Source organism: Prunus persica, chromosome G6 (genome assembly GCF_000346465.2).
Source record: "Prunus persica cultivar Lovell chromosome G6, Prunus_persica_NCBIv2, whole genome shotgun sequence".
NCBI lineage: Eukaryota > Viridiplantae > Streptophyta > Magnoliopsida > Rosales > Rosaceae > Prunus > Prunus persica.
The window spans coordinates 5,359,202-5,370,074 of record NC_034014.1 but is presented as its reverse complement, the minus strand read 5'-3'; positions in this window follow the sequence as shown (position 1 = coordinate 5,370,074).

Sequence of the window (10,873 nt, the reverse complement as noted above, 5' to 3'; positions counted from 1 at the left end):
CCAAGGGAGTGAGGCCTACCAAACATGCCCTTTAAGATCATTAAGACAACTATCTAAAGGGAGTCCTAGTCCGAGTTAGGGATGAGAAAAACCCACACCGAGCCCGGTCCACATTGGGTCCTTGTCCCTAACGGGGGAAAATTTTGGGGGAAAATTTGGAGTGGGTATGGAGAATCTCTTAATTTTAAAAATCCTCGATTGAGGATGGGCTGGGAATGATATTGTTATCTCCATCTCCAAACAAACGGGCCAATAAATGATATATTTATTTTTACTTAATAATTATATATAATATAATATAATATAACAAGCAAAAAGTTACATGATCTTGAGTTGAATTTTATATTTAGATGACTTTGGTGTAGATAATATGAAGTTTAAAAAAATTAAATAAATTGAGATGGTTTTGATTAGTTTAGTTGAATTTTATATTTCAATTCCATATAACTAAGTTAAATGATATTTTAAAGTGAAATTTAAGTGTTATAATGTAAGGTAAATATTTTATTTTTATAAAAAAAATTAGGAATTCGGGGCGGGTTTAGGAGACAACCTCCCGACGGAGATGGGGATGAGAATTCCTTGAAATTTCTTATTAGGGATGGGGGTGGGGATGGGGTGAGGATGGGGAGTAGGGATAGAGATAGTATTGCCATATCTAGCGTCAAATCGACCCCTTTCAATCCCTAGTTCGAGGAGGACTAGGTTCTTTTGAGTTATACTCCTAGAAGGATTAAGTCATCTAGGATGACATAAAAAGGCTGAATAAACCCTTCCTTAAATTGATGCAATTCTAAGCCCCATAATCTATTGTGCATTTTTCTATCAAATAATTGACTAACTTAAGTATCGAAACGTCTTTGGCCAACACTACACTAGCGTCACCCTCATTAGCTCTTATGTTTTGTAGGTTCTGGAGGACAATTTGGTTGGTCATGCCAACCTAGTTTGGACAAATTGCCCAACCTCGATCGCGAAGAGGTCGTCCCACTGTTGAACCAAATTTAAGCATCAACATTAATAAATGAATAAAACGAATCATTTTCTTCAAATGCAATATCAATTAAATGTGGTAAGGGCCTTGTAGTTCTAGTGAGCAAGAACAATTTAGACAGAGACTGATTTCTCTTGCTTCTTCTCGACTCTTCTTCTCAAGAAGCCAAAATAAAACCATAGCACAATCGCCCCTTTGGTTTCAGGGGTTTTCCCCTAGAACCACTCCATCTGAAACAATATTCGGGCCTCTCCCCCAGTTGTATGTGGAGAGTTTTTCTGATGTAGAACAGATGATGGAAGCAATTAACACTACTACAAAAAGTGAAAAAGACGACCAGAAAACAACGACGGTCTAAGTGAAAACCGTCGTGGTTTATAAAAAGACGACGGTTCTAAAAACACCGTCGTGTAATACAACCTTAGACAACTAAAAAATGGAGTTTCAAATGGCTGTTCAAAAACAACGACGTACATAATTAAACAACCGACGTCTATTTGAAACAGATTTCCTCAGTGTAAAATCAATGCCAACAAAGAACGGCAGAAGTTATGAATCGACCGACGTAGAAAGTAAAGACGACGATTTCAATAAAAACTGCCGTTTTTACTCATAAAATAACACGACGAGGTTTTCGTATAAGACGCCGTATAATTACAAACAAATCCACGGCTTTAAAATACAAAATATCGCCGTATTAAATTAATTTACAACGACGGAAAATATAAATATATCGACGTCATTCTCGTATAGTTCTACTACGTTATCTTTAAATCGTACAATAAAATTTATCGTCGTATTTATTCATTTTATACGTCGTACCTTTAATTTTAACGGTCGTCTTAATAAGAATTTTTGTTAACAATTTTTTTCTTTGATTTTCTTATCCTACGTCGGTAGATCTACTTAATGACAAGAATTGAAATAACCACGACGGTTTATATAGAACACCGCCGACATAATCAGTTTTGTCTGAGATCCCAAGGGTTACGAAATCTTACCAGATGGAACTCTGTTCCACATCATAATCTTAACAGATGACACAGATTTGCAAATATTGCGTCGTGTTAGTTTACAAATTCTAGAACATTAATTTCCCTCATTTTAAATTTCCTCGGGAAAGAAAAATCTATTTATCACGCTTTGGAATTGAAAACTAAAACTGAAAGAATACGGGAAAAAAAACTCCATTTATAATTTAAAATTAAAATCCACGTCGGTTGTAGTACACTTAACGACGTTTAACAAAATAATCTACGTCGGTAATTATAAATCTACCGCCATCGTAACTTAATATAGACGACGAGAAAAGACGACGGTAGAACATAAAACCGCCGTTGTTTCAGTTTCTTTAACATATCTTTCTGCAGGACTTGTGTAGTTCAAAGCATTGACAATGTCTTCATCATATCTCCCAGAAACTACTGATTCAATTGCTCATGCTTTAGAGGCCATCTGAAGCCATTTCTATTCTTTATCGCATTCTTGAAACCCATCTTCTTCTTCTGAAGCTCTACGGATAAAGGAAGAGGCTATCACAATAAATCCGACGGATCTTCTTAGGCAAGAAAATCAAGCAGAGGATCAGGCACATCTGATCTTCAGATTTCCCTGAGAAGCGAACTTTCCTTCGACAGCGAGTGGAGGCCAGGCTTGCATCTCTTTTGATGGAAAGCAAGGAGTATTCAGAAGCACTAAGTGTCCTATCAGGCTTGATCAAGGAAGTGAGAAGGCTAGTTGACAAGCTTCTTCTTGTGGACATATATTTGATGCGAGTAAGCTCAATTTCTCTTTGAGAAAACATCCAAATTATTATCTTTGAGACATGAGAGACTGAGAGAGGAAGAACTTGGAACCTTAAATGTAAACCGAAAATGAATGAAAGCGACAAATTTATAGAATAAATTTTTAAAACCAACGGCGGTCCTTACAAAAAAACCGCCGTTTAAATTGTAAAATCAACGTCGGTATGATCGACGTATATTACAGAAATCCACGTCGGTAAATTAATAAAAACGACGTGTTAAATAATATACCATGACGCAAGTTATTACTTATGTACTTTAATTTTTGAGTTTACTACGACGGTACCTACAAACTACTGTCGTATTTATTTACCACGTCCGAAGTTAAATGTACCGTCGTATTTTGTAATTTATACGTCGTAGTTATATGTAACCGCCATATTATTTTTTTGAAATGGTTTTATATGTAAGCAACTTTTCGTCTACTTGACTTACACATTTGTTGTTTTTATATTCTTATTTTATTTAAATCTGTCATCCAAAAAAGAAACTTTACATATTGCAGAATATTAATTTCCTTCGTTTTAAATTTCCTCCGGAAAAAAAACTCTATTTATAACGCACTGTAATTGAAAAATAAACTGAAAGGTCACGGGAAAAAAAATTCTATTCATAATTTAAAAATTAAAATCCACGTCGGTTATATTAAACCTAACGACGTTAAATGAAATGATTCCACGTCGAATGAAAAATATTGCGTCGTTTTAGTTAAAAACGACGTAGTTAAATGTAACCGCCGTATTATTTTTTTGAAATGGTTTTATATGTAAGCAACTTTTCGACTTACACATGCACTGTTTCCAAACCCGATTAAAAATTTCAATCTCCCAGAGAAACCTTTTCGTTTTTTTTCCTTGTCAGAGCATTGTCAGAGTTTCTCATCGTCTTCCTCTCGTCTTCTTCGTCGTCTCTGAACTTAAACATCGATCATCTTCCTCTTGCTTTCATTGCACGCAAAAGGTAAGCTTTCATTTTCACTATTTTGGTTACTGTTTTGCATGCTCATACGTTTTTTGTTTGAAAAATCTTTTTACCTTTTTTCTGGCCAAAATCATTTTACTTCTTTCCAAGTTTGATAAAATATACAGACAAAGAGAGAAAGTTTCCAACTTTGAAGACAACTACATCAACTAAATAAGACGACGGTAGACCACGACGGTTCGTCAGTTGTTCTAGCGTCGTCTGAAAATTGACAAAGTTGTTTTTAAAATAATAGTCTTTTTTTATATGCTTGTTTAATTGCAGGTTTGATTTCGTTGAACAATGGTTTTTGTTTTTCCCTTATTTGATAAAATATAAAGAAAAAGAAACTAGGGTTGGTATCTAATATAGATGTTTTTCCCTTATTTGATAAAATATAAAGAAAAAGAAACTAGGGTTGGTATCTAATATAGACGATAAAATATAAATAATAGTTTACCACGACGGTGTATTACTATTGACGTCGTGTGAACATATATACCACGACGTTATATAAATAATGGTTTTAAACATTTATTACGTCTGAGATTATTTCATTGCGTCGTCTAAAATCATATCATACGTCGTATTTTTTTAATACCGTCGTTTGTGTTCTTAATGTTTTCCTGAAATATTTTCACTTGCAGTTTTGTCTGTTAAAATGGTTTCTCAACAACAAACTAAGGATTCTGGCTCCAAGAAGCTTGGAATGGTAGCTCCTCAAGATAAGTCTTCGAAGGAGATGAAGTCTTCGAAGAAGATGAAGTTTGCTTCATCATCTGCTGAGACAGAACAAACCAGCCAGACAACAATCTCAGATGATTCAAAGACTGGTCGAGGTATGAGCACAATGCCTCGTGTTGTGAAGAGAAAGCTTCAGAAACTGAGGCCAATTGTTGAGTACAATAAAAGGGGGAAAGGTGTTGGCCAAGCACATATTGAGATGCAGTCGTATATTGGTGTGTTGGCACGCTCCAGGATCCCACTTGTGGACAAGAAATGGTCCCAAATCCCCAAGGATATAAAGGAGCAGATTTGGGAAGTAGTTGACATGGCTTTTGTCGTAGGCCAAGGGGGCAAGACCTCTGTTTTAGCTTCTGCTTCCAAGAAATGGAAGGATTTCAAGTCTACACTAACGAGGCATTATATCCTTCCATACACCAATGACAGGGAGAAATTAAGCCAACCCCCTGAAACATATAAACTCATAGAGAAAGCACAATGGGATGCCTTTGTAGCTTCAAGGCTATCCAAAGATTTTGAGTCTGTGCATTCTCAACATGCACAGATTAGGGAGAAACTCGAGTACAATCATCGATTGTCTCGAAAAGGATATGCTGGATTGGAGGATCAATTGGAGGAAACCATGCCTGGGGTAGAAATTGATCGATCTACCTTATGGAAGAGAGCTAGACAGGACAAACATGGTAACATCCCTGATCCAAAGGTGGCAGAGAAAGCAAAATTAATTGTAAGCCTACTATCACTCTGTTTTAAATTTTTATTAAACTGTGAATTATTCTTATTACGTCGTATGTTATATTTTTCGTCGTGTGAATGATATTACCACGTCGAAAAGTTTTTAAAAACGTCGTTAAAGGTCTAAATAGGAATCACTACTATGTTTTCTGTAATTACAGCATAAGACGTCGGTGGTTCATTTTCGCGTCGTGTGAATGATATTACCACGTCGAAAATTTTTTAAAAACGTCGTTAACGGTCTAATAACGTCGGTTTATACGTTATTGCGTCGTGTGAAATTATATAATACGTCGTTTGTACATAAATAACCGTCGTGTGTTTTTTTGTTTATCTTTTTTTAGGATGAATTGCAGAAACAAGTCTCGGAAGGCAAAGTCAGAGTAGATGGCAGCAATGATGTGCTGACCATGGCTTTGGGCCCCGAGCATCCAGGCAGACTGAGGGGAGTTGGTGCTGGTGTTTCCCCAAGGCAATATTTCAATTTGCCCAAACCACAGAGGGTGAGCTTTGACGACCGTTTGAAGGACAGTTTAAGAGTTCTCCTTCAAGAAGAGACTAAAAAGATGGAGGCTAAGGCAAGGGAAGAGACCTTAAGGATGGAGGCTAGGACAAAACAATTGGTAGAGGCTGAGAGGGAGCATTTCCTGAGTCAGCTTTCCCAATTAATTCCCAATTTTGATCCAAGCATGCTTAAACCAAGAATTAGCCAAAGCCCCAAAAATCCAATGTCTGACAAAGCTAGCTGCTCTGGAGGTGATGTGAGATCCCTACATTTGGAGGATGATACTGCCAAAATGGGGAAACATCAGCCAGATGAAGAGAAGGAAGAAGAAAAAAGAGATGAAGAGAAGGAAGAAGAAAAGGAGAAAGAAGATGAAGAAAAGCATGACGACAAGGTATGTTCACATAACTTTGCCTTTTTTATTTGTTTTTCAAAATTTCAGACGTCGATATTTTTATTTAATCCGTCGTTTGTTTAAAACTTAGACGGCGGAATTTTTTTAAGACGTAATAAAATATTTAAACGACGGTTTTTGCACCGTCGTTTAAATGGTTTCAGACGACGCTTTATTCATAAAACCGTCGTCTTTATTGAATTACCACGACAGTTTTTTCACCGTCGTTTAAATACTTTTAAGACGACGTTTTATTACTTAAACCGTCGTCTTTATTGAATTACCACGTCATTTTTTTTATTTCTTTAAACAGGTTATTGAAGTTGGTGCTTATTCAAAAATGGAGGCGCCATCTTCTTTAAAAACCCTTTGTCGTTTTGTGGAAACGACACTCCTGCCTGAGGATAAGACAGTCCAATTTACAATTGATAAGGAGGTGTTTGGTGGTGAGCGCGATACCTTCCTCCTGCCTGAAGATATTACACAATTTGCAGGCATGGAAGAAATTGGAGCTACTGTATTGGCTGTATATATGAGGTTTGTACTTCTAAAATAATAACTCGTTGGTTTATATATTGCGTCGTCTTAACTAACTAACCACGTCGTCTTAACTAACAACCGTCGTGATAAATATATTATAACGTCCTCATCTATTTCAGTACGTCGTGTGAAATATTATAATACGTCGTTTTTTTATACATAACCGTCGTGTTTTGTGTGCTGACTTGTTTATATTATTTTATTTGTTTAGGTACTTACACGATGTTTTGAAAAAAGCCAATATGTGCAGTATGGTTGGCTTTATCGACCCTGCTACAGTTAGTGCCAACTCTGGCACAATAACTGAAAGATCACGACTCGTAGCAGCTCGACTTCAGAAGACAGACGGTGAACAGATTTTCATGATGCCTTACAATCCAGGGTTAGTCTCCTTAGGATTTTGTTTTTATGATTTTCAATAAATGACAGCTTATAAACTAACCACGTCGGTGTTTTATTTTATTTAGTCGTTTGAAACTACTAACCACGTCGGTATTTATTTATCGTCGTGATAAATATATAATGTCGTCGTTAGCTACTTTACTTCGTCGTGTGAAATACTATAATACGTCGTTTTTGTAAATAACCGTCGTTTTTATATTAATTTTGTGCAGCCGTCATTGGATTTTGCTGATTGTAAGAGCAAAGAGAGAAACCGTCTATTTTCTGGATCCTCTGCCAGGAAATCGTGTGGTCGATGAAGAGGCCAAAAACATCGTGAACAGTGCTTTAAAAATATATAATACCCATATAGCCCGAGCAGGACGTAAAAATGTAATTTGGAAAACTCTCTCAGGCACACCAAAGCAACCCAGCAATGTCGAATGCGGGTATTATGTAATGCGCTTCATGAGGGACATCATCATGGATCCTTCCTTGGGGTTTGAGAATAAGGTAAGAAGAAATTACCTTCATACATTTCACGTCGTTTTTTGTATTATCAACGACCGTCGTGTAAAATTAACGTCGTTGAATGGATATACTACGTCGGTTATGAAAAATATCGTCGTCTGTGATTGAATTTCTTTTTATTTATAAACCCTAATAGTCATTGTTTATGCAGTATGCCAAGGGAAACCAGGAAGCTTCATACCCCCAAGAAGCCATTGATGAAGTCCGGAATGAATGGGCAGAGTTTGTTTTCCAAATTATTAAACAGGGCAATTATTGAACACTTGATATTTATGTATAATGTACCAATTTTCTCTATAATATGTAATGTAAAAATTTGTTGAGGTTTTCTTAAATTAAAAAAAAAACAAACATACAAATTGCTTAACCGACGTGTAATACTTTTCCAACGACCTAATAAAGTCAATAACCGTCGTATTTTGTTGTTGCGTGTTTTAAACAAATACGACGTAAAAAAATAGTTAGACGACGTTCTTTGAACAATTGAGTCGTTAATGGTTTACAATATCTTCAATTTCTTAAGGGTTCAGGGTATAATCGACGACGTTTATGTAACGACTGCGGTTAAGTCGTAAAATATATATTTTACGTCGTATAGTTAAATAGCCGCCATGGTTTCTCATTTTAACGACGTCATTTTAACGACTTAGTAGTCTATTACAATTTACAACGTCTACAATTTATTTAACACCGACGTGGTTTGTTGTATGGTAAGAATATTTTATTATTTTTATATCAAAATATTCAAAATAAATATAAAATAAATCAGAAAATTGAAAAGTCAACTCCTATGAAGTCATTGATATATTTTCTTCCACATAAACCTTGAAAAAATTCATTTTGAATAACAAAAATTTAAAATGACCATCCAAAACAAAATTGTTTTGATGAGTCATAAAATCACTTCTAGTTTTATGGTTTAGGGTTTAGAGTCTAGGGTTTAGAGATTAGGGTTGTTATTTATTGGGGTTTATTTTTAAAGTATAATTTTTGGGTAGTCTATGTTATATGTTAGGCTTTAAAACCATAAAACCTTTTATAAACTTAATTTTTTAAATTGTATAATTTAATTTTATGGGTTTAGTGTATTAATTTTTAACGACGGTGGTTGGGTCGTGGAATACATATTTTACGTCGTACAGTAAAACATACGACATGGTTTACGCTTTAAACGACGTTATTTTAATATGTAAGTCGGTTTATATAATTTACAACGTCTTTAATTTCTTAACACCGACGTGGTTTTTCAGTCGTCGTTATATAAAAAATTCAAAATAAATTTAAAATTAATCCGAAAAATGAACGGCCTTACGTTCTTAATCCGAAAAATGAAGTTTCCGTCGTGGAATATTAAATTTACGTCGGTACTTGTAGAACTTTCGCCTTGGTTTTTCTTTCGACGTTTTATAACGCGCGCGCTCTAAAAATTTTCGCGCGACCTAAATTTTTTTAGATTTGGCTCTTATTCTTATACTTTGATCCCTGAAACCTAAAATTTCAGATTTCACGCGACATAACATTTCGCTCTCTCACTTCTGCTCTAATTAAAAGTTGCACTCTCCAGGCTCGTCGAATCTGTGAGCTCGTCCAACCTGTAAGTACAAACCCTATCTTCCCCTTGTAAATTCATTGAATGATATTAGGTTGTTTTGTTAAAGGGTTTTAGGTATATGCTTTGCGATCTGTTAATAATGTGCTTATAGGTATGGGTTCATGGATTTTCTGTTTAATGGGTTCATGACAAGATCAAATAAAGGTGTACTTTTGCTGGAAATCAACACAAAAAGACACATCACCAACTTCCAAATGATTTCCAGCAAAAGGACACCTTTATTTGATCTTGTCATTTTCCGCTCTGGAGAAGGTGCAAAGTGCACCAATGCTTATAGGTATGGGTTCATGGATTTTCTGTTTAATGGGTTCATGGATTACATTATCTGTTATGTTGAATTGGGAATGGATTTAATTTTGTCGTATCTTTTAATCACCCTATGTTATGTTGAATTGGGAATGGATTTATTGTTTTCATGCTTGGTTTCATGTATATGTTGGTTTCTTGCTTGGTTTCATATATATGTTGTGTTCTTAATGGGTTTTGTGTTCTTGAAAATAAACTGAGACACGACGAATTTTAAGGCGTACGACGACGATTACACGACGGTGTTTTTAAACTACCGTCGTTGTATTACTTATACACGACGGTTTTTTCATAAACCGTCGTTTGTATTACGTATAATAGACGACGTCTGTTGAAAATCCGTCGTCTATATATGCCAAATACGTCTGTTTTTGATTAAAACCCGTCGTCTCTGTTGTTTATTACTTGCGATTAGATCATTGTATAATCTGCTATAGTGATGGTCATTGCCTGTATTTTCACTTTATTATAGATAATAGGTTATAGTGTCGGAGATGGATAAGTCATGGATGCACTCGGATAGAAGATCGAAGGCATATGAGTTTGGGGTGGAAGCATTTTTGAACTTTGCTGTAGAAAATCTTCTAACTACAACACATATCCGTTGTCCATGTGTTAAATGTGTTAATTTGAAGTTGTTTGGGGTTGGAATTATAAGGGATCACTTATACTTTAATGGAATTGACCAAAGCTATAAGAATTGGACATTTCACGGAGAACCTTGGGAAGCAACTACTAATGCTAGCAGAAATGTTGAAGAAGATGATGGCCATAGTAGGTACAGTTTTGTGTCTGAAGAAATTGATATGGATGATAATGATTTTGGTGATTTTGGTTCGGATCCGTATGAGTTTGCCAATGTGATTGGGGATGGAGATCAACCAGTGTACCCTGGTTGTAGAAAGTACACGAAGTTATCGGCATTAGTGAAGTTGTATAATTTGAAGGCAAAACATGGGATGAGTGATGTCTGTTTTACAGAATTATTGATACTTCAAGGCGATTTGCTTCCAGAAGGAAATACAATACCAACCTCCATGTATGAGGCTAAAAAGACTTTGTGTGCATTGGGGCTGAGTTATGAGAAAATGCACGCATGCCCCAATGATTGCATCTTGTATAGGAAGGAGTATGAGGATTCAACTAATTGTCCTACTTGTGGTATCTCAAGGTGGAAGGAAAGCAAAGATGCAATCTTGAAAGAGGGTGTGCCAGCGAAAGTGGTGTGGTATTTTCCCCCAATTCCAACGTTTAAAAGATGTTTCATCACATGAGACAGCTAAGAGTTTGACTTGGTGGCATGTTGCTAGAAAATCATTGACGGTCAGATGTCTCATCGGCGGAATCCCCGTCTTGAAACTTCTTG